This window comes from Primulina huaijiensis, chromosome 4 (assembly GCF_012295235.1).
Source record: "Primulina huaijiensis isolate GDHJ02 chromosome 4, ASM1229523v2, whole genome shotgun sequence".
Classification (NCBI taxonomy): domain Eukaryota; kingdom Viridiplantae; phylum Streptophyta; class Magnoliopsida; order Lamiales; family Gesneriaceae; genus Primulina; species Primulina huaijiensis.
The window spans coordinates 17,880,534-17,905,497 of record NC_133309.1 but is presented as its reverse complement, the minus strand read 5'-3'; the positions used below and the strand labels follow the sequence as shown (position 1 = coordinate 17,905,497).

Below are 24,964 nucleotides of genomic sequence, written 5' to 3'. Positions count from 1 at the left end.
ACACCAATCATAATTTTTGGTAAAGCGACATACTCTTGATCCTAATATATACCTAAAAATATAAGGTATGTAAAAAAAATTATTTTAAAATTTTTATTTAAATACTCAATAATTTCGAGGTTTCAAAATTTTTTATTTAACAGGTTGAGAATAAAATGTGAAACAAATTAAAACTTGAAATTAAAATTAAGGTCCTATATTATTTTATATTATTTCTAAAAAGTATGTGAATAAATTCATATTTTTTTAAACAATGCTATTATTTTTAATATATCTATTTTATGTTGATATAAAAAAGCTATTATTTTTATTATATCTATTTTATGTTGATATACACAAAATATTAAAATTTAATTAACACTGGCTCGTTTTTAAAGAATATTTTACAAAAATATTTAATTGATAAAGTTGATGAATAAAATTTATTTTAAGATACTAAGATTGTTAGCATACATATTTATTTTTATTGAATATTATGATAAATCGAAAGAAATTATTATTTTTTTAACTTATAAGAAGATATGATAATTTTCAAAAACAAGAACGAAATATCACTTGACCTATAAAAATAGAAATACTACTACACAATTATAAAATAATTGAGTGTAAATATTATTCCACTTTCCCAATATATCCGAATATTTTCTAATATGTGCTATCTTATACTTACTATGTTATTAAACTTGAATTCAATATTCTAACCAAATTTTGTGTCATTTTTTAAATTTAATTAATATCAAATATGCCCTTATTTATTTTTGATTATTTATTGCAAATCTCAATCTTTATTAAATTTAAATGATCATATTATTTCTTATAGAAAAATTACTACAAAACACCATAAATGCTAATAAAAATCTTATAAAAAAATTTTATTAATCTTAAATTTTAACATAATATCTAAAATTTCATAAAGAATTGAAATACATTTTGGTAAATTTAAATATATAATATCTACATTTTCAAAAATTTCTTTTAAAAAAATAAGTATATGCATGCCTCGTGTGTCAAAAACTCTAGTATTATATTAATTTTCAGAAATATATGTTGGTAAAATTACAATTTTGATATTTTATATTTGTTGCTAGTGATTTTGGTTATTTAGTCTGTCACATTTCAATTCGGATTTTTTATTTTGTAATTTTCGACAATTTTAGTCGTTATAAATCGGATGATGATATGGAACTGTACATATCAGTGTCATTTTGATATTAACCACTCGCTATCACATAAAAAATTGTAAAAAAAAAAACGAATAACAGAGTAAGATTAAAATTTAATAATACATCTTATCTAAATCACAAAACGATAAATATATAAAATACAAATTTTCTTCCCTACGTTTTAGAAAATATGGAAAAGTTGGAGAAATTTGGCGAAGGATCGATCACCTCTAAATCTCGATGCAAAAAAACTGACAAAAAGGAATATCTCTGCCAGCCCCCGGCGAGGATCGAACTCGCGGCCTTTCGCTTACGAAGCGAACGCAATACCACTATGCTACGGAGGCAATGTTTTTTATAATGTTTAAACTTTTAAATTTTTATTCATTTATATAATAAATATAAAAAGGGCCAATGGCAGAGTCTCAGGGTTTCGAGCGGGAGATACGAAGGAAACCTCTGCGGGCACTGTTACTAACTGGATTTCAAATTGATTCATTCTCCATAAGTTCCGATTACACTTGCTCGATGTTCTTTCCATATATTTTATTGATTTCGTTTGATTTTTAGTTAAAGTTACAATTTTTCGTGTTTTTTTGTGGATAATGGTTACGGGTTGATCGAAACAGTATTGGTCTTTTCATAAATGTGTATAGTACGGGTAAATTTCTCAAAGTGGGTTGGACTCGACAGATCGGTCTGCCTCTCCACATAAAATAGGTGGGTTGGTTGATAAAATCTCAATCTGCCAAAATGCGAGGCGGGTTGTTTGTTGGCCCGTCCTGCCCTACCAAATTCAATTGTCGTCTCTCTCGATTTCGAATTCGTTGTACCTTAGGGACAATTGTTTTCATCGTAAAACATTGTACGAGCAATTTCGTCTTGCAAATAGAATATTCATCATTGCCTCGACTTTACCGTACTTTACGAAGTCTTTCTATCGTGTTATTTCTTTCGGATTTTTCGTTTTCCTGTATGTTCTGGTTATGTCGACCGTCTCATTCTATAGAACCCGAAAATTAGATTGCGTATAAGCCATGCATAATTGCTACTATTTAAAATAAAAATGAATATTTTATATATATGAAGTGTTTGGTTTATTTTAATAATTTTAAGTCATGATTATTTATTTTAAAAGTAGATGTTTAGTTTTATCTTTTCAGGATAAATACACAAGGTCGGAACGGAGTTTGAAGATTAGAGATAAGATTAATAATAAGAAAAATATTTCTAAATTTAATTTAAGTCAAAGAATGATTTAATTTAAAGAAAAAGAATGTCTTTGGGATTTAATAAATTAATTAGAGCTAAGTTGGTAAATAAGTTCTTTAGGTTAATATTTAATTAAAGCTTAAATTAAAATATGTAAACATATAGGGATAAATTAATCTAGGTATAATATATTCAAGAAATTAAATATAACCTTTAAACATTTAAATTTGAAGTCATGTATGCCATGCAATATTCTAAGAAAGATTCTAAACTAAATTAAATTATTTATGCATTTAAATATATACAATGAATGTTTAAAATCCTAAACAATTAAAATGCAAGTTTTAAATAAAAATATACAATGCAAATTAGTACTAATGACCAACATTTAAAATAATTCAAATGGTTAATAACACCCTATTCAAGCCATCTCTAATTTTATTTTATGGTGCAATCATCTCCCCATTTTAATGCACTAATTATAATCAAATACAAGAATACACCTTATTCCTTCCTTAAGTTATTCTACTAGCAAGTAACGTGAATAGGCAGAAAAAAAAATTAAGAACAAGAATCGGCTAGCAAAAAGAAGGAGAAACAATGCAAACCCATTCAAATTCTCACTTGTAACTCTCAACTAAATGCACTTCAAGACTCCTTCATCACCCCTTGTAACCTTCATCCTCATTACCTAGCAGCTCTTCATCCATAATTTCGAAATATATCAGAAGAGAACAGCAGCTGTAATCGTGAAAATCAGCAGAAAACAGAAAGAAATTTCCATTCCGACTCCGTTGCGTCTTATTCGTTGTATTGAACTGTTTTTGTCAAAACAAATACCAGGCATGTATATATTATTCCTTTGCTCTACAATCAAGTTATATTAGCCATTTTAAATCAGTATATGTTCATATATCAAGTGACACAACGCAATTTGACAGCAAAGATCTTGAAAGAAATCTGTACAGCTTTTCGTTTTTTTTTTATGGTGCTTCACGGCTGCTGTATTTTGTTGGTTTCAGGAGTTGCTTCGGTCCCAGGCTCTCAAAGCCGATTATAGGCATGATTTAGAGTATGTTAGGGTGTTGTTGGGTCAGTTGGTTCAGTCCATACACTCAAGAATGAAGCAATGACAGCAAACTTTACATAAGCTGCAGAAACGAGTCACGATTTTTGTTCTTGGTTGTTTGGGATGAGAGTTCGAATCATGGCTGTCCTAGGACCATAGCCATGGTTAGAACCCTTCCTTATCATGTCTAAGACGTGACCAAATCATCTTTTCAAAGCTTGGTTCATGGTTCCATCAGATTTTTAAAACAACAACACAAGCATCACTCGAAAATTCTGTTTCTGATTTGTGTGAGTATAGTTTCGGTTTTTTTTGGGTGTTGTATGGATTGTGGTTGGCTTGTAGCTCATAACAATGGTTCATACCACACTTTATCATGTCAAGATCAAGCCAAGGTTAATGATATAACACTGGAACGAAGATTGACAGCAAAACAAGTCAATATCTACACCACTGCACAGATTTGGTGCTCTCGGTTGATACTTTCTGTTGTCCTAGGTGTTTGCTTGGGTTGTGGTTGGCTTTTAGCCCTTAGCCATGGTCCAAGCCATGCCTTAGGATGTTAGTAAGAGTCCTTGGGCGGTGGTTCAAGCCCATGGTCATTTATTTCAGGATTTTCACTACAAACACACAAGCTGCTATTTCTGGTTTTTGACAGCAACTTGAGCTTCGGTTTTGGTTGTGGTTTGAGTTCTTGGTTGGCTTTTAGCCCATGGCCTTGGACTGGACACTACCTTAATGAGTTAAGAAAGTCATGTTTTTGGCCGTTTGTGATTTGGTTGAGTTTAGAGGTGGTACGAGAATTTACGGTGAAAGGTGCCAAAATGACTCTCGAAAGAGTGTTTTATGTTTTTTGATTCCTTTCACCTATTTTTGTGTTTTGCAATTCTTATGCATGTTTTTCAGTATATTTGGGGTATTTTTAATCATGGTTAAACGTCGGTTTAATGTTGGTTCGGGTTAGTACGATACCATGATTAAAAATCAAGTAGTTGGTCCTAATAGTCTCATTTTTGGTTCTATTGTTAAGTTTTGGTCAAGATAAGATTATTTGCATGTGTCACATATTAAAATTAAGTCGCAGCAAGCCTGGGAGCGATCCAACTCATCCGGTAAAATAAGGGTATAATTATAATACGTGCATAAAATATAAAATGTTTAGTTTTGAGATATATGCTATATGTCTTGTGGCCACCTTATGCTTTGGGTTTGGAAGTCGGTAGGAACAACCGAGGACCTCTCCACACGGTGAATTACGACCGGTTTACGATTATGTATGGGTACGGATATCCAGTACAAGGGCTGTGGTGATCTCTACCGCCCAGTATACTATGGTTTAGTCTGATCAGGCGCTCACGTTATGTTGTGGGCCACTTGCTTAGAAACATTATCTCTACCAGAAAATTATAATATGATATGACAGAGCTCTATTGAGCAAAGTTTTTACGTATGATTTTTAGATATGCACGTAGTTATAATTATTCATGATACGATTTTCACCGTACGCTTTACGATACTTTATTTTTACGTTGCATGCGATTTTATGATATATTTACTTGTTATTTACGATATATACTGTTAGAGTAGGTGCCCGTCGAGCCAAGTGTTGGCCGAGGGTTCATGTTTAAACTCTATGTATGAACAGTCTTTATTTTAATAATATTTGAAATTATTATTTTGGCACTTCTTTATCTGTATACCCATGCTAGTTGCGTAGATAAAGCCCTTGAATATACAAATAGTAGAAAGAATATGAGATGCTCATATGATGAGCATCATGAAACTCATATTTGTAATACTGTATATTCTAAACGGTTCCTAGTCGATTTAGCCGCCACTAAGAAGGATATAGGCCGCTCGAGTTCGAGATTAGTATCTGCGATGTGAGTACCATGTTTCATTGGTAGGGGACATTGTGATGTCCGAGCATGCAGATAGGTGCTCCTTGTAGAGTGCATTGAACAACCCTCCATAAAGGATTTTCCAAGTGGTTCTCACTTATCGAGTGGAAAAGTCCTAGTTTATGGTTGTACACCATTAGTCCTTATGATCCGGGACAACATTGAGACTCTATGTGCTAGAATTACACTTTGACTTGTTTACCGACTCTCAAGGGGTCATCAGGTGGCAAGGTTGAGTGTTCTGTCGAAACATATAGGAGTCGATGCATTGTAGTCGGGGATTCACCGCTTACCTTCGGGTATGGATATCCAATGTGTTCTCATGTATGTGTAGTTTGAAATCTCTGATCAGAGTATGGTGGTAATTAAGAAAGGGGTTTCTTAGATTACACCATCGATGCAACTACGACATGACACATAGTATCGATTCATTGACAACTCTCGATAAACCAATGGTTTTCGAATCGGTGGGGATATATGAGTTGAAGGGACCGTACTGTACGCTAACCATAATTGAATGGTTCTCGCAGGCACTATCATCTGATGCCTAGGGAATCATGTAAGCGATGCTGCTAGGCGTTTAACATGATTGGTTGGGTACTATCAGACTTGAGTTCTGACATTCTTGTTATCAAGGAGTTGATAAGTAAGAATGGAGCAATTGGGGTATGCTCATATAAGGACATGTTTCGTCCGAATCACATGGAGATGTGAACCCACGGCTAGTTGTATCAATGAACCATTGAGGGCCACACAAATGCTAGCTTTCTAGATCCCGTTGAGAAGTTAAAATAGTTCAATGTGTTGAACGGCTTATAAATGAGTTTATAAGCGTAAAGAAAAATAGATTTAGCCATGCATGCAAGAAAATTACTATCCTAAATTAATTTATTATTTCACTAAAATACATAATAAGTGTTTAAAACTTTAAGGAGTTAAAATTCAATAATTAAGCAATATTTTACCTCCATTTATTAAGCAAATTTTCGGCCCCCTTAAATTCATTCCTTGCATATTTTGGCAACTCTCCATTTTGATATCATTCCTTAATCTTTTCTTGGTATGATTAATTACTCCAATTTAAATCATCAATAATTAATAATTAAGCACTTTTGCACCTAATCAAACACTAAAATTAGCCTAGCCAATCCCTCATTTTCGAGCAACTAGAAAGAAGAAAATCATTTCCTTGTGCCATTCCATTCCTTAAATTTGAAACTTCCCTCTAATGCATTCTTGACTCCTTTATTTTCCTTGTAACCTACCCCTTCATTCCTTAACACTCCTCCACCCCCTCACATTCGAAACTTTCAGAGAAAATAGCAGCAAGAAATCGTGAGCCTTCAACAAGAAAACAAGAATGAAAAAGAACTCCGTCTCCGCCACGCCGTGTTCGTCGTATAGTTTGTTTTCTTTCTTAAACAAATTTCAGGCATGTATATGTTATTCTTTTTGTTTCAATCAAGTCCTATACGTGTTTTAAACCATATTTTGTTCATGAATCATGAAGAAACAAATCGAAATATGACAGCAACTTTTACAAAAAAATCTGTGCAATTTTTCGGCATTCTCTTGTTGCCTCACGGTTTGAGTTGTTTTGTTGGTTACAGGGAGTGGCTCGATTCCAGGCACTCAAGGCTGCATCTAGGCATGTACAAGGGTGTGTTGGAGTCATGTTGGTCCATTGGTTCAAGGCCATGCACTCAAGATTAAGAAATTTACAGCAACTTTCTCCCATAGTGAGAATTTGGCCCCCGGTTTTGGTTGTTGGTGGTCTAAGGAGAGTGTTCGGATCATGGTTGGTCTAAGGTCTGTAACCATGGTTTGAACCCTCCCTTAGCATGTCTAGGACGTGACCAAGACAGCCTTTCAAGGCTTGGTGCACGAATCTATCAAGATTTTTAAATAACAGGACAAGTGCCCCACGGTTTCATTTTCTGATTTTTGTATGAGATGGTTTCGGCCTTGGGGGTGTTGGTTGGATCTTGGTTGGCTTCTAGACCTTAGCCATGGTTGATCATATGGCCACTGGAATGATATATGACAGCAAGATGAAGCAACACCCCCCACGGTACATCACATGGTGTTCTTGGGTGAAGGTTTGGATTGTCGTAGGTGTTTGCTTGGATTATGGTTGGCTTCTAGCCCTTAGCCATGGTTCAAGCCACACCTTGGGACATTGGTAAGAGACTCTGGTTGGTGGTTCAAGCCCCAATGGGCATTGGTCTTGTAAACGAAGCAAAGCAAGCGCAACTGCTGTCACGCATATTGACAGCAGCAAGGTTTAGGTGCAGGGGTCTTGTTAGAATCCTTGGTTGGATTTTAGCATATGGCCTTGGACTGGACAGTACCTCAATGAGTTAGGAAGGTCATGTTTTTGGCCGTTTGTGATTTGGTCAAGTTTAGAGGTCGTACAAGAATTTACGGTGCAATGTGCCAAAGTGACTCTCGAAAGAGCGTTTCAAGATTTTGGCCTCCATTCACTAAATTTCGTTAATTACAATTCTTAGGAGAATTATTTCATCATGTTAGGCGTATTTTAGTCATGAATAAACGATGGTTCGATGTTGGTTCGGGTTGGTACGGAGTCATGGTTGGAAAATTAGTTTGTTGGTCGCGTTTGTCTCGTTTTTGGTTCGGATATTAAGTTTCTGCCAAGTTGAGATTATTTGCATGTTTCTCATGTTATAATTAGGTCGCAGCAAGCCTGGGAACGATCTATCTCATTCGGTAAAATAGGGTTATAATTATATTACGTGCATAAATATAAAATGTTTATTTTTGAGATATATGCGATATGTCTTGTGGCCACCTTACGCTTATGGGATTGCTTCACCCGGTGACTTATGACCGGTTTACGATTATGTATGGGTACGGATATACAGTCCAAGGGCTGTGATGATCTCTACCGCCCAGTATACTGTGGTTTAGTCTGATCAGACGTGCATGTTATGTTATATGCCACTTGCGTTGAAACATTATCTCTACCAAAAAAATTACGATAAGATATTTCATGACAGGGCTCTATCGAACAAATCTTTTACGTACGATTTTCAGATATGCACGTATTTATAATTACTCATGACACGAGTTTCCCCTCACTAGACTTGATTGTTGTAGGTACTAATGAGGTCGGGACCGAGGGCGGGGACCAGTGAGCTAGCTTGGGTCGGCAGTAGTAGGAACCCGAGGACCTCATGTTTCAGTTTATTCGCATTTTCATGTTCAAACTTATCTTTTTATATGTTGGATATTTATTTTTTTTAGTTGTTGTTTTGAAACAAAATAATTACTTTCGCTGTTATTTTTAAAGTTAAACTTATTTATCATTTTATTTTATGAATGATGCACGTTATTTATCTAAAGAGAAAAATTTTAAATAATTCCGCAAAAATTACGAATACGATATACGGGCCTTTATACTACGACCCCATGCTCTCCTCAATCCAATGGAGTTGCAAAACGAAAAAATCGTTGGATGAAAGTGATTCTATCTGCAAATCACATTCTTAATAAGATACCACACAAAGGGAAAGATGAAAGTCCATATGAACTATGGAAAAGTCATAATCCATCTTACAAATACCTCAAAGTGTGAGGGTGTTTGACTAAAGTAGAAGTACCTAAGCCAAAACAAATTAAAATTGGACCTAAAATAATTGACTACACTTTTATTGGATATGTATATAATAGTGGTTCTATCACTTCTTAGGGTACAAGTCATCAATTCCTGATATAAATGAAGAAACAATTATTGAATCAAGGAATGTTGTATTCTTTGAAAATATTTTTCCTCGTAAAGAAAGGAAAAAAAATAAGTCAAACAAAAGACCTTATGAAACTACAATTGATTATATTCAAACCAAAGAGGAAACAAGGCGTAGTAAGAGAGAAAGAGTTGATAAGTCATTTGTTTATAATTTTCTAACGTATATGTTAGATAATGAACCATGAACAATTCAAGAAGCTATATCCAACCCAGAAGACCTTTTCTTAAAAGAAGCAATAAAAAATGAAATAGATTCGCTCATGCATAATCATACTTAGGAGTTGACTGACCTCCCTCCGGGTTGTAAACCTTTAGTATGCAAGTTGATATTTTAAAAAAAATACAAAGAAGATGGATCTATAGATAAATAAAAAGATCAATTGGTAGCTAAAAGTTCTAAACAAAAGGAAGAAAATGATTTCTTTGACACATATTCTCAAGTTTCTGGGATTATATCTATTCGTGTTCTCATGGCCATTGCTGCTTTGCATAACCTTGATATTCATCAAATTGATGTAAAGACAGCCTTTTCGAATGTAGAATTGGAATAGGAAATATATATGGAACAACCCGGGTGGTTTGTCGTACCCGAACAAGAGAAAAAGGTGTGTAAACTTCTCAAGTCATTTTATGGACTAAAACAAACATCTAAGCAATGTCATTAAAAATTTGACTCTACAATGATGTCAATTAGTTTTAAAATCAACGAATGTGTCTACATTAAATGTAAATTCTACTATTAAAATACTACAATAATTTTTTTTTATGTAAGCTAATTTTGAAAATTACTCAAACACATGCATTTAAAAAGACTCATTCAACTACTGAATAAAAATACTACAATTAAATAAATTAATCTCGTCAAATTCCTAAGATATTGTTTTAAAAGAACTCAAATGTGACGCTCAAAACCCTTTCAAACAATCAATATATAAAAGATATAAAATGTATAAAATAACAATGTTTTACACCTGACTCATAAACATATAATGTGCGGAAATAGTATGGTCCTCGGGTTAACGTGCGGACACCCAGCTCTGCCTACCCAATCTTCAGCGCCTCCAGTCTCCACATCATCATGCTCACCTGTATCATTCACACCTAGTGAGTCTAAAGACTCAACACGCCCGAATCCTGATAACAAGTACATATATGTATCATGCAACAATGAAAAATACTGTAATAATAATACATTTCATGATTTTTAAGGCATGAACTTAAACATAACATGTCAAAGCATAAGTGTATCGATAACATATCTCATCATATCAATATATACATGTTCATTTCCTTTTATTGAATTCAGATCATTAGTTATAATTTTCATATTAGCTCTAATCGATGGATCTATCTACGTATAATCGCGGTACACGACGGCAGGGACAATATTACCCATCCACTAAATCTTGGCCTTACATGTTCGTATTCATATTCGTGTTCATATTAGTCACAACCAAATCCTCACCTTCAAAATTATGTCATCGTATTCATCACTTATGAAAATCATACGTATACGTACAATTTCTTAAATCCATGCATGCGAGGTATTTTCATAAAAATTCATATTCATAATACACATAAATATTTTAAACATGCAATTTTGGTGATCAGGGATCTGCCAGGACTGCTAACTCGACGCGGGTGCGAAATGATCAGTTTGGCCCTAGAAACCCTAATGGATCATTTTACCCCTAGACCTCAAAATTTCGAGCCGAAGCCAACCAAACTTAAACCATAGTTCAAGGACTCCTAATCAAACCTCGTTTGACCCAATTTAACCATCGCTAATCTCGGTCATAACGACATCTCAATGCCCAAACGACACAATAGCACTAAAAGTATACCCCTCATATACTGGACTAGCGCCTAGACGCTGGCGGTGTAGCACTGCGGCGCTTGGTAAGCGCCTAGGTGCCATGCACCAGTGCTGCGGTGCTACAAGGGCCGAACATCGGATGCTGCAGCGCCAAGTGAGCAGCGCCGCGGTGCCACCCCGTGCGACCAAAACCCAAAACAAATTCCGAAGCCAAACTCTACCCTACTCTATACCAACCCAAACCAGACTCAAACCAACCTCTCCTAGCTCATCACTGGACCCTCCTGGACTGACCTAACCACTGCCCATAGCCCCATGCACGCAGCTTACTTGATTCCACCGTGAAGTACCCAATCTAGCCACCAACTTGCCCTATCCTGCCAACTAGCTTAGATCTACACTTTGCCTCATTACCAACCGACCACGGTCCAACCCAAGGCCTTGACATGGACCATGCCTGACCTAAGCCAGCCCCTGGAACGAACCCTACACGGCTTATCTCCATTTTCCACCCGATCTAGCCGATATACATCCACACGCCTCAAATCGATCGGCCCCTTGTCTAGACATGAACCGATGCACTCTCAGCCTTAGTCACCTTAGATCTCGATGTGTATAGCCTTTTGGAGTCTAGATCTAGCAGCACCTTTCACGTAAGCTATGGAAAACGTGAGTACGTGCCAAAACATATGCATATTTCGTGTCAAAATCGTGGAAATGCAATGCAACATGATAGATCTAAGAATTTTTCATGTAAAAACTTACAAATCATCATATAAGGATGTGAATGATGAGAAAAACGAGATATAGGCGTGTCTTTGTGTTAGGATCGGTTGATTGGTTGAGAAGTGTTTAGAAAGGGGGGTTTGAATAAACACTTACGATTTTATAATCTTTTCGAATGAAGTGTCAGTTCTGTGACAAACTGAAACTTAAGAATCTTCTCGTTCAATGACAATCAATTTAACTGATAATAGTTGCGAAAGTAAACTGACTGAAAGATAGAATAAATAACTGAAGTAAGAACACACAAAGATTTATGGATGTTCGGAGGCTTTGAATGCTCCCATGTCACCCTTTCTACCACAAGGATAAGATATGCACTAAAAGACTTTGATCGATACAAAAATTGTATAGACCCACTTTAGTTTGGACTTAACACTGCAAAAACTGAAACTCTTAGTTTATGAAATATCTCACAGTTCTTCGATTAAACTAAGCACAACTGATCTAGTTAAAGATCAAATAAACAACAAAACAGTTTGTGCTTATCAGCTCGAAAGGTAGCCTCAAATGCTACAAATAAATCTGATAAGTGTGTGCTTTTTGATTCTTGAATAAGAGCGATAAATTCAGCAGGGTAACAGTAAGCTTGAGAGAATAGATAGATCGATTAGATGTGTTATTTTTCTCAACTGCTCTTCTCACCTATTTGTAGGCTTCTCTTCAATGGTAACATTAAATATAATTTGAATCTTTATATCCATTGATTGTCACGTCAAAATTTCTCTGACATTCGTACACTGTAAGCTCTGAAATGCGGCGTTCCACTATGAGTTGCAGTTTGTTTTGTACTGTTGTCGGTTGGGTGTCCTTTTCTCCAACTGATGACGTGTACAACTGAATTAACAGCTGATAAGCAATTGATGGTAAGCTCATAACTGAATATATCAACTGATCAGTTTCCAACTGATCAGTCAGTTGTCTTCGTAAGTTCAGTTCATCTGGTTTCAGTTGCCTTCGTAAGTTCAGTTAAGCTGGTTTCAGTTGCCTTCGATAAACTGCGCATTAATCTTCAGTTAGGCAACTGTCAGTTGATTTAAGTAGTTCAGTTACTTGATCAGTTTAGTCCAATTAAATACTTAGTTTGTCAAACAACCAAAATTAAGTTTCCAAAAATTTCTCCGTTTTTGGTGTTTGACAAAACTTGTAAAGTATGAACTGATCAACTGAAAAAAATTCTTCGAACTTTATTGTAGATAAAATAATTACTCTAATGTACAGATTCGTACAAATTAAGAAAAGTCTTCAACCAGTAGCTGAAGTCAGTTGATCTTCATATCTTCTTCTTCCCTTTGTCTTTCTGATCTTCTGTTTCTCCTATTTCCCTTTTTTTTTCAAGCACATCAATTTTCTTTGATAAGATTCGGACATCTGCTGTGATATCTGACATAGTATTCATCACAATGTCCTGCAGCGTGTCAATCCTCTTTGTGGGGCCCCATATTAGGTGGTATCAGAGCATATGATATTTGGGAACAGGGTAAATCGAGTCAGTTCGAATTGCTTGATCATGTGATATATTTGCTAGCATTTTCATTGTGCCATACTGTGAAATACATGATTATAATTGAGATATTATATTGTTGAGCTTTATTCGAGATTTTTGAGATTATTGAGTCTCGAGAGCCAGAGCTGATTGATACAAGATTGAGATGATTATGATATTGTGATTTTATATGTGTTTGATCTATTGTATATCAGACATGGCTACTCGAGATAGAGGTCGTGGTAGACCTAGACAAAACATACCAGTGGCACAAGATCAGGGTAGTGCTTCTCATACTCAGATGGATATAACTCCGACTCCGATGGAGATACTGTTAGCCAGATTTCAGTCTTTGCACCCACCGATGTTGAAGGGTACAGAGAATGCATTAGAGTGTGAGAACTGGTTGGAGAATATGGACCAATTATTTGAATCTCTTGAGTATCCAGATGATCTTAGAATCAAGTTAGTTGTTCATCAGTTATTGTATGTTGCTAAAAGTTGGTGGATCATGACCAAGAAAGCTTTAGAGAGTCGAGGTACGATTGTTACCTGGGATATCTTTAAATCTGAATTTTATCAGCGTTTCTTTCCTACCTCATACAGGAAAGATAGGGGAGCCGAGTTTGCAAATTTGAAGCAGGGAAATCTGAATGTTGAGGATTATGTCGCTAAGTTATCAAATTTACTGAGATTTGCTCCTCATGTAGCATCTGATGAAGAAGCTAAGGCCGATCACTTCATAAATGGTCTTAATTCTGATATCTTTACCCTGGTTAATACTGGAAGGCCTAACACTTTTGCTGAGGCTCTTGATCGAGCCAAAGGAGCTGAAACCGAAATCATTAGGCAGAGAGGTTCTCAGTATATGCAACGACCCCAACAGCCACATAATCGACAGCAGTTCAGGCAGGGTAATAGTAGCGGTAACAGTGGAAACATAAGGGAGCAGTTTAGGGCTAGAGGGAAACAATCTAAGAGGCATGGCAGTAATTTTTCGAGTTCTAGTGGATCGAGACAGTCTGGTTCAGTTCAGAGCACTGGTTATTTAGGCCCGAATTGTGGTCAATGTGGTGGTAGACATTATACCGACCAGTGTAGAGGAGTCTCGGGAGCTTGCCACTTGTGTAATCAGGTGGGGCACTATGCTCGAGTGTGTCCTAACCGTGGCGGTGATATATCTCAGAGTGGGGGATCATCGAGACAGACACCTCACCAGAACTGCCAGACCCCTACAGTTCATTCCTATCAGCAGTCAAACCGGTCAGATCAGAACAAACAGAGTGGTAGCCACAGGGTAGGACAACCACCTAGACAACAGGCTCGAGTTTTTCCACTCACTGAGGATGAGGCACATAATGCTCCAGATAATTTCATTGCAGGTAATTGTTTTCTCTCAGGTTATCCTGCTTATGTTTTGATGGATACCGGTGCATCACATACTTTCATAGCTGAGCACTTTGTCACATTGCATTCGTTGCATTCTATGCCATTAGCATCTACATTATCTATTTCTACTCAACTGGGCAAAGTGATGAAGTCAGCTGAAATGATAAATGGTTGTGAATTTCGTTATGAGGATAATGTCATTGAACTTGATTGTATTGTGTTGGAGATGTCTGATTTTGACTGCATAGTTGGCATTGACATGCTGACAAGATACAAGGGTACTGTAGATTGTTTTCAGAAGATTGTTAAATTTAGGCCTGATTTGATAGATCACTGGACGTTCTATGGTAAGGGTTCTCGAGCTAATATTCCTTTGATATCTGTTTTGTCTATGACTCGTTTGTTGCAGAAAGGAGCAAAATGTTTCTTGGTGTATGCAATTGATATTTCAAGGTCAGTACCTAAATTGATAGATATTCCAATAGTTAGTGAATTTTTAGATGTATTTCCAGATGAAATTCAAGGATTTCCACCGGTCCGAGAGATTGAGTTCAACATTGAGTTGATGTCAGATACACAACCTATTTCTAGAGCTCCTTATAGGATGGCGCCAATTGAACTGAAGGAACTAAAGGAACAACTTGAGGATTTATTGGCTAAAGGATATATAAGACCAAGTGTTTCACCTTGGGGTGCTCCGGTTTTATTCGTGAAGAAGAAAGACGTGTCTATGAGGCTTTGTGTCGATTATAGACAATTGAATAAAGCTACAGTAAAAAATAAGTATCCTTTACCAAGGATTGATGATCTCTTTGACCAGTTGCAGGGTTCTTCAGTATATTCTTAGATTGATTTAAGATCTGGATATCATTAGTTAAGAGTTAGAGAGGCAGATGTGCCTAAGACTGCTTTTCGTACCAGGTATGGGCATTTTGAATTTTTGGTAATGCCTTTTGGGTTGACCAATGCACCTGCGGTATTTATGGATTTGATGAACCGTGTGTTTCAACGGTATATAGATCAATTTGTTGTGATCTTCATTGATGATATTCTTATTTATTCAAAATCTGAATTTGAGCATGCCGAACACTTGAGAGCTGTTTTGCAGATTTTGAGAACTGAAAATTTGTATGCTAAATTATCCAAATACGAGTTTTGGTTGGATAGAGTGGTTTTTCTTGGACATGTGATTTCGAGTGCTGGTATATCAGTTGATCCGAGTAAAGTTGAGGCAGTCATCAATTGATCTAGACCGACATCAGTTCCTGAGGTACGTAGTTTTATGGGTTTGGCAGGACATTATCGCAGATTTATTGAAGGATTCTCACAGATTGCGAGGCCAATTACCCAACTGACACAAAAGAATGCACCATTTTTTTGGTCTCAGGCATGTGAGGCTAGTTTTGTTGAACTTAAAAAGAGATTGACTAATACTCCAGTTCTGACTATTCCATCAGGTGTAGGAGGATTTACAGTGCACACTGATGCTTCACATCAAGGACTGGGTTGTGTATTAATGCAGCATGGTCGTGTTGTTGCCTATGCTTCACGACAGTTGAAACCACATGAGTCTAAATACCCAGTACATGACTTGGAACTAGCAACAATGGTTTTTGCTCTAAAGATTTGGCGTCACTACTTGTATGGGGAGACATTTGAGATATTCACAGATCATAAAAGTTTGAAATACCTCTTTTCACAAGCGGAGCTGAACATGAGACAGAGACGTTGGTTAGACTTGTTAAAAGACTATGATTGCGAAATAAAATATTATCCAGTCAAGTCTAATGCAGCAGCCGATGCTTTGAACAGAAAAGTATGCAGTATGTCCTTGATCACTAGCAGTGTATCTGATCTAGTAGAAGACTGTTGTCTTTCTGGTTTTGATTTTGTGGTAGATACTCAACCTGTAAGATTATTTGTGATTTAGGCAGAGCCAGAGTTGTTTGTAAAAATTAGAGAGGCCCAAAGGTTAGATCAAAGCATTCAGAAATCAGTTGAACTCGNTGCATAGCCTTAAGGTTCCAGAATGGAAGTGGGACCATATCACCATGGACTTTGTCACGAAATTGCCGAGGTCGTCGAGGGGTTGCGATGCAATTTGGGTTATCGTTGACAGATTAACCAAGTCTTCGTGTTTCATTCCTTATCAGATGACATATAGGCATGATCAGATGGCTAGATTGTACATCAGAGAAGTTTTGCGATTGCATGGTGTGCCTAAGTCCATTGTATCAGATCGTGATCCTAGATTTTCTTCTCATTTTTGGCAGAGTTTACAAGAGGCCCTTGGTACTCGTTTGCATTTGAGTACAGCATATCATCCTCAGACAGACGGACAGTCAGAACGTACTATTCAGACATTAGAGGATATGCTAAGAGCTGTAGTGATGGATTTCGGTATTGGTTGGCAGGATTCGTTACCACTTGTTGAGTTTTCTTATAACAACAGTTATCAAGTGAGCATTGGAATGTCACCATTTGAAGCACTATATGGCAGGAAGTGTCGATCTCCTTTGTATTGGGACGATTTATCTGAAGCACCAATTGTAGGACCTGATATGATAAGAGATATGACAGAGAAGGTGAAATTGATTCAGAGTCGTATGCGAGCTGCTCAGGATAGGCAGGCTAAGTATGCGAACATCAGGAGACGACCATTGATTTTTGAGAAAGGTGACAGAGTTTTTCTGAAAATATCTCCTTTCCGTGGTACAGTTAGATTTGGAAAGAAAGGAAAATTATCACCGAGATTTGTAGGTCCGTATGAGATTTTGGAACGTGTTGGTGATTTGGCTTATAGATGAGCTCTTCCTCCTGCATTATCAGGTGTTCATGATGTTTTTCATGTGTCTATGCTGAGGAAATATCATCCAGATCCTTCTCATGTACTTCCACCTGACGAGGTTGAGTTAGATCAGACTTTGAGCTATATTGAGAGACCGATTAAAATTCTAGACAGAAAAAATAAGCAACTCAGAAATAAATTGATACAGTTGATTAAAGTACAGTGGAATAGACATGGTGTCGAGGAGGCAACTTGGGAATTAGAAGAAAAAATGAGACACAAATATCCAGAGTTATTCAAATGAAGTATGCTTCTATTTTCAGTCTTATTTTAAGTATTGATCATTCCATCGTAGACTTGAAATTGATGATTTGATTTCGAGGACGAAATATATTTTTAGAGGGGAGGAATTGTAATACCCGAATTTAAAAAAAAAAAAAATTACTGTTCTCGAGTTACTATTCACGCGCTGTGGCGCTTGAATAGTGGCGCCTAGGCGCTGACAGTTTGGGAATTTGGCGCTGAGGCGCTAGAAAATGGCGTTGCGACGCTACAGACGCGAAAAATCAATATTTAAGTCAACTTTCACCTCCTCCAATCATTTCTTCTCCTTCTCCTCCATCGAAACCTTCTTCCCTTCCATTTTCGAAATTTCTTCCTTATTTTATGGGATATTGCTCAAGTAAAAATATGAAATGAAGCTAGATTTGTGATCCTCTCATCACGATCTTCACGAGGATGTAAGTATTTTCCATTTTTATTCCAGTTTGGAAATGGGTTGAAGTTTAGAATTGATATTTGAGTTGATATTTGAGATATTAAGATGTTGAAGATGTTGTAATTGAGTCGGTTTGAATTTAAAATGGATATGAGCATGGTTTCTTGTTTTTGTGCAAGATCAGTTTTTAGGCCTACTGTATTTCGGGTATATGGGACGTTTCTATTTGGATTTTGATGTTATGGTCTTCATCAATCTTGTAGAGCATCACGTTAGCTTCGATTTGGTACTTGAATCACCCAATTCCATGAAGAAATGAGAGAGATATGTAATATTTACTAAAACTGGTCTGGAATTCCGAGTTAGTGCAGATTTGTGTACATGCCTTATGTTTATTCAAATTCTGGTATTAATTGGTTGGGATTCTGAATTTAATGTTCAGATGAAAGTTATAGAGCATTGTCTTATCTTCGAAATGATAACAAATTGGCTTGATTCCATTGGATATTGAGGAAGTTATGCTCAAAATAATAAAGTGTGCCAGAAATGTGTTGACGCAGAATTCGTGAGAATGATGTTGTATGTTTCAGATTGTGAACAAATGGGTAAACAACTTTGTTTGACAATACTTTGTCATGAACAATTGTTGGGCTTTGAGTTTTCTTGCATATCCAATTCGCGGATCTTGATTTGAATCAATATTGAATTAATTATGAATTTTGTACAGAAACTGCTCTATTTTGATAAATGAACCGAGTTCTTGAGTTATAGTATACTTCAAAGATTCAAGACTTCTCGACTACACATTTCGATCTCCTTTTGGTAATATTTGAAAGGTATGTTACGGTCGGTAACATACGAGGTAAAAGTATCATTTTTATTTTAAATTGAAAATTCTATGGCTCGATGAAATACTTGTGATTTGATGATGATTGTTGTCTTGAGATGAGTTTATTATGATATCGAGATGATGATATTGATTTGTATCATTACATTGCATATTGAGCCACTTGTCGATTCAGATTTGATATGGCGGAGGTCGCCTTGATTTATTGATTTGTTGGACGTATGGGGCTATAGTTGAGTTGGCATAGTGTATACGGAGGTCGCTGCTATGGCCTGGACACTCTCTATAGGCGCACCATAGTCCTGGGATTGTAGAACACAACAACCCACCCCGAGCGGATGAGTCGGTGGATGTTGCTGGGGGATTCTCTTCCCTTGGGTACCCTATGACCAGATGATTCACTTGATCTTGAGATTTATTGATAGCCCACAGCTTCTGATCATGCATTGCATTATATTGCATCTTTATGAAATTATATGAACTATTTGTCATTTTAAATCTCATATGTTATTGATTGTATCATACTGGGTTTATACTCACCGGCACGTCGGCTACCTCTTGTTTTCATGTGCTTGACGTTAGGTGAGGCGAGGCATGGGATGCCAGAGTCCAGCTCCAGGCGAGGAGATACGAGTTAGAGTGAGATACGAGTTAGAGTGAGCTATGTGATGATGTTGGATTTCTTTGGTTCACTACTTTATTTTGGTATGTTAAAATTTATATTTCAAGTATTTGAGATCTTTAAATTATTTTCACGATATTTATGTCTGTTGGTGAACCACTGATTATGTATTTTACTCAATCATTTGACTTGTTACATTTATAATTATTAATATTAGATGTCGGATCCAGGGCCCCACACTCTTGGTGACTTTGTTTTCTAGAAAATCAAAACGTCTGCCGACTAATGCTTGAGTTTGAAAGTGAGATTCAGTTGACAATCTGTCTTTCTTGATTTCATCCATCTAGAGAAGAAGAGAAGACATCGTTTGATTGATGAGATTGAGTCTATTTGTGGTGAACTCATTGTTGGAGTTTAGCTTCAAAGAATGTGCAAGTTGAGTTGACTTTATCTCAGAAATGGAATTCATCAAACTGACGATGTTGGCATGAATATTTTGGATTTCTTCAAACAGAGCATCAGTATCTGAGATACCAGACGACATGTCTCTGGAAGATTCTGGAATTGGCACCTGTTCTTGTTGAGTAAAGATGATCATAGTGCCGTCACTTGCTTCTGTTTCATGCGTCACCATTTCTGAGATATTTGCAGTTGTAAGTCCCTGTGGAGGAGAAGAGAGAAAAGAAATAGAAGGTTCTTCAGTTTGTTGAATAACTGGCTCTTCAGTTTGTTGATGAACTGGCTCTTCAGCTGACACTTCTTCAGTTGTAGCTGAGTGCAGCTGAGCCTCTTCAGTTGATTCAAAAATTTGCCTGTTCAATCATAATAACTGACTGAACTGGCTGCTCGATTTCTCCAAAAATGACCTTTTCGGCAGGTTCTTCAGACAAAACAGCTTGAACAGCTGGTTCTTCAAAAATGGGATCTTCTGGTTCCTCAGTTAAAATAACATCTTCAACTGATCTGGATGTTTTTAGCTGAATATCAGAGGTGACTGATTTGATGACCATGTCAAGATTAGCCAATGATAAATCAGCTTTGGAATAGAGCTTCTGATCAGCAGTTGAAGAGGGAGGTGCTGAAGATGATGAAGGTTGAGCAACTGAAGTGGAAGGGACAGTTGCTTGTTGAGCAGTTTCAGCAACTTTGTCCTTGGGGGGTTCTTAAACTGATTCTTCAGCTGGATCTTCTGATGATAAATCTTGAGAGGCTTCTGGAATGAAAAGTTTTTGATCCATTTCCCAATTTTTTATCTCCATCTACAACGAGAGAAGATCCGAGTCCAGTTGGTCATGCACAGCTTTGTCACTGTATGCAGTTGGACTGGTAGGATCATAGTTTAGTCGCAATTGAGCAACTATTTTCTGTAGCCTCTTTGTTCTCAGCTGATTGAGAAATAGTTCTTTCGCCCCAGTGCTTGAACAATTGTAGATACCTTGACTACCTTCAAAACAACATTTTCCAGCTCAATAAATTTCTTCAGTTTGGACTTTCTCTGTAGCTCCTTGGCAAAAACGTCCGTTCTGAACTTTACCCATTCATCGTAAGTCTTGAGCTTGTTGGCTGAAAATTCATAAATCTCTTCCCAAATAAGATCAACGTGTGTTTGAATTGCATTGGTTGGCCTTGGATCTTCTTGCAATTTGCCCTTGCCTTTAGAGTCAGTCAGGGCATGAGGAATGCTCAACCCTGAAGTAGTCGCATCAATTTGTTCTCTGATCACTAGCCCTTTTGGTCTGGCAGGTGGTAGAGGGGTGTAGCCAGTGATGGTGATCAATGGAGCCTTAACTCCAACAAGTTTCTTCTGATCACATGATTTGGTGACCTTTTTCTTCGGTAGAACATCAGATAAAGGTAACTGATCCTCAGTTGAGGATTCAGTTGGAACAGCTTTCAAAGGGATAGCCTTGATAGGCTGTTGAGCCTCCGACTGCATCAATCTTTCAGTTGGTATTGTCCCAACCACAGCAGTAGGTTTTGTCTTCAAAGTCCTTGGCTTCTTGAAGACCTTAGTTGATGGAGTCTTTTCAGATTCATCAATCACCAGTCCTTTGACTTTCAGCAAATAGCTGAGCTACACCGCAAAACCCCGTGATTGCTTGGACACTTGAAACATATTTCTAAGGATGTTGAAAATATTGTTCTTCTAGTTCATTCTCCGCCCATCCATGATTGCAGTCATAGCTTGAAACTTTTCAAGAGTCAGTGCAGCAAAGGATCCAGTCTTCGCTAAAAGCCCTTTGGAAACAATATCTTCTTGCAGTTGGACTTCTAGTTTCAGCTCCTTCTTGGGATCGAAAACTTTGATTTTCCGACCATCAGCAAACAGAAGGGTTTGCATCTCCTCAATATCCGATGCCTTTACTTCAGTCAGATTGACTAGCCCTTCGGAAGGCAATTGAAATAAGTTGCAGAGGAAATCCTCTTCAATGATCAGCAGCTGACCATTTACAGTTGCTGCGATACTGCCGGTTGTAGTGACGTAGCCGTTGTCATAGAGATCCTGAATCTCTTTAGTATAGATTTCTTGGGAAGATAATCCCAAAAATTGTTTCAGACCAGCTGCTTCCAGTTTGATGAAGATGTTCTTCACAGCTTCATCTGATACAGTCATAACCGAGTAAAATTTGATTGACATAGCGTTCATGACATGAGCTGGGATCTGATTTGCCATTTGAATTAATGTTTTTCTGCGAGAAAGAAAACTTGAATTTGTTTTTGCTCTGTAAATTTGAAGTAAGCGTAAGGAGAAACACTGAAGTGGAGTGGGTATAGTACTGATGTAGGTTACTGTTCAAATTATTGGACACGTGTCAGTCAAGGGAAATTTGAATTAAAAATGTATGTGCGTGTAGAAAAAGCGTATGAGAGAAGTTCATGGATTACGTGGGAGACAGCAGTGTAGCAGAGTTTGTGAGAAAGTTTGAGAGGTGGTGTTACTTTGTACCCCTGATAGCTAATGATGCCCGAGAGAAGCTGAGGCATTTTATGGATGGATTGCGGCCGATATTGTGCCGTGATGTCCGAGTTGCTGGTCCTACTACCTACATAGTTTCCGTGTCTAGAGCCTTAGCGGCAGAGCAAGACCAGATGGACATCGAGGTTGATAAACAGGGAAAGAAGCCTAATCAGGCACAACAGCAACAACAACAGCGACCCCAGTTTAAGAGGCCCTTCCAGGGTCAACAAGGGAAGAGGAAAATTCAAGGACCGCTGAAGGGCAAGGGTCCTGTTCCACAACAGATGGCTTTTTAGAGGCCGGGTGAGTACCCGGTGTGCCCGAAGTGCAACCGTCAGTATCCGGGACAGTGTTTATATGGATCAGGCAAGTGCTTTAAATGCGGAGCAAGTGACCACATGTTAAAGGAGTGCTCATAGTGGAGACAGCCGACCCAGGGAATAGTGTTCGCCATGCACACTCAGAAAGCGAACCCAGACACGACACTATTGACGGGTAAACTTATTTAATTAAGCACCATATTATTTGCCATGCATGTGTTGGAATTTTAATTGGGTTTATTAGTAAGTTAGTATTTACTTTGGTGACTTGGGATATAAATTGCCTACTATGCTTGAGGTTAAGGTTAGAACTTTGGGAGATAAGTTTTGTGTTGTGCTGACGCCTCTCAGGAAATATTTTCATAAAGAGAGTCACCACGAAGGCCTTGATAGATTCAGGGGCCACTCACTCCTTTATTTCGGAGACGTTTGCTTGTCACCTGGACGTCAAGTCTATTGGACTCAACGTGAGCTATTCAGTGACAGTCCAGTGTGGTCAGAGACATCGATCTAGAACTGCAGGGCCACCTAGTGTACGTCGATGCAAGAGTTTGATATCATTCTGGGAATGGACTGGCTGACGAAGAACATAGTTCTTATTGATTTCCAGAAAAGGTCAGTGTTAGTAAGACCTTTAGGTATGGAGCAGTTTATCTTTGAACCAGCTAGATGGAGGAGTTTCCCTCGCATGATCTCTTGCATACATGTGTGGAGATTCATTCATAAAGGGTGTCAGGCTTTCTTGGCCAGTGTTTTCTGCACCTGACGTACCCACTCCGTCTATATCTGATGTGCCAATAGTCTGAGAATTTCCTGGCGTCTTTCCAGATGACGTCACAGGCCTTCCACCAGAGAGAGAGGTGGAGTTCGCCATTAATCTTATGTCAGGCACTGTGCCAATCTCGAAGGCACCATACCGTTTAGCCCCAGCTGAGATGTTAGAGCTCAAGCAGTAGATTCAGGAGCTCCTAGAAAAAGAATTCATCCGCCCAAGTTTCTCACCATGGGGAGCACTAGTACTCTTCGTAAAGAAGAAGGATGGGAGCATGAGGCTGTGTATCGATTACCGAGAACTAAACAAGGTAACGATCAAGAATAAATACCCACTTCCAAGGATCGATGACTTGTTTGATCAGTTGCAGGGAGCTACAGTGTTCTCTAAGATAGATATTCGATCAGGGTATCATCAGCTGAAGGTAAAGATTCAGATGTTCATAAGACAGCCTTCAGGACCAGATATGGGCATTACGAGTTCTTAGTGATGCCATTCGGACTGACGAATGCTCCAGCAATATTCATGGACCTCATGAACCGAGTATTTCAGCCTTATCTTGATCAATTCGTAATAGTATTCATTGACGATATTCTTATTTACTTGAAGAGCCATGAGGAGCACATCCAGCATTTGAGGACGGTCTTACAGATCTTGCAGAGTCACAAGTTATTTGCGAAGTTCAGTAAGTGTGAATCCTGGTTTGAGAAAGTAGCGTTTTTGGGTCACATAGTGTCAAGCAGTGGGATTAAGGTGGATCCAGCAAAGGTGGCAGCCGTTAAGGAATGGGTTGAGCCGAAGAATGCGTCAGAGATCCGCAGTTTTCTGGGCTTAGTCGGCTATTACCGTAAGTTTATTCAAGGATTTTCTTCGATAGCATTGCCACTCACTTCATTGACAAAGAAGAATGCCAAATTCATATGGAGTGACAGAAGAGCTTTGATACTTTGAAGCGAGCTCTTATTTCAGCGCCTGTATTAGCCATGCCATCAGGGCAAGGAGATTTTGTGTTATACACCGATGCCTCTAAGCTCGGGTTAGGCGCATTGTTGATGCAGCATGGTCGGGTTATAGTTAATGCTTCCAGGCAGTTGAAGGTGCATGAGAAGAACTACCCGACTCATGATCTTGAGTTAGCCGCCGTGGTCTTTGCTTTGAAGATTTGGAAACACTACTTGTACGGCGAGAAATGTCAGATATTTATCGATCACAAGAGTCTCAAGTATTTCTTCATGCAGAAAGAATTAAATATGAGACAAAGACGATGGTTAGAGTTGGTAAAAGACTATGATTGCGAAATTAGCTACCATCCAGGAAAAGCTAACGTTGTGGCAGATGCCTTGAGCAGAA

At 37.6% G+C, this 24,964-nt stretch overlaps 1 non-coding gene across 1 annotated transcript; it reads right to left on the bottom strand.

The window, feature by feature from the left end:
• Positions 1–1,438: 1,438 nt before the first annotated feature.
• Positions 1,439–1,510, bottom strand: TRNAT-CGU (transfer RNA threonine (anticodon CGU)). Its single transcript has one exon. It is a non-coding gene; the product is annotated as a tRNA-Thr (tRNA).
• Between the last annotated feature and the right edge of the window lie 23,454 nt (positions 1,511–24,964).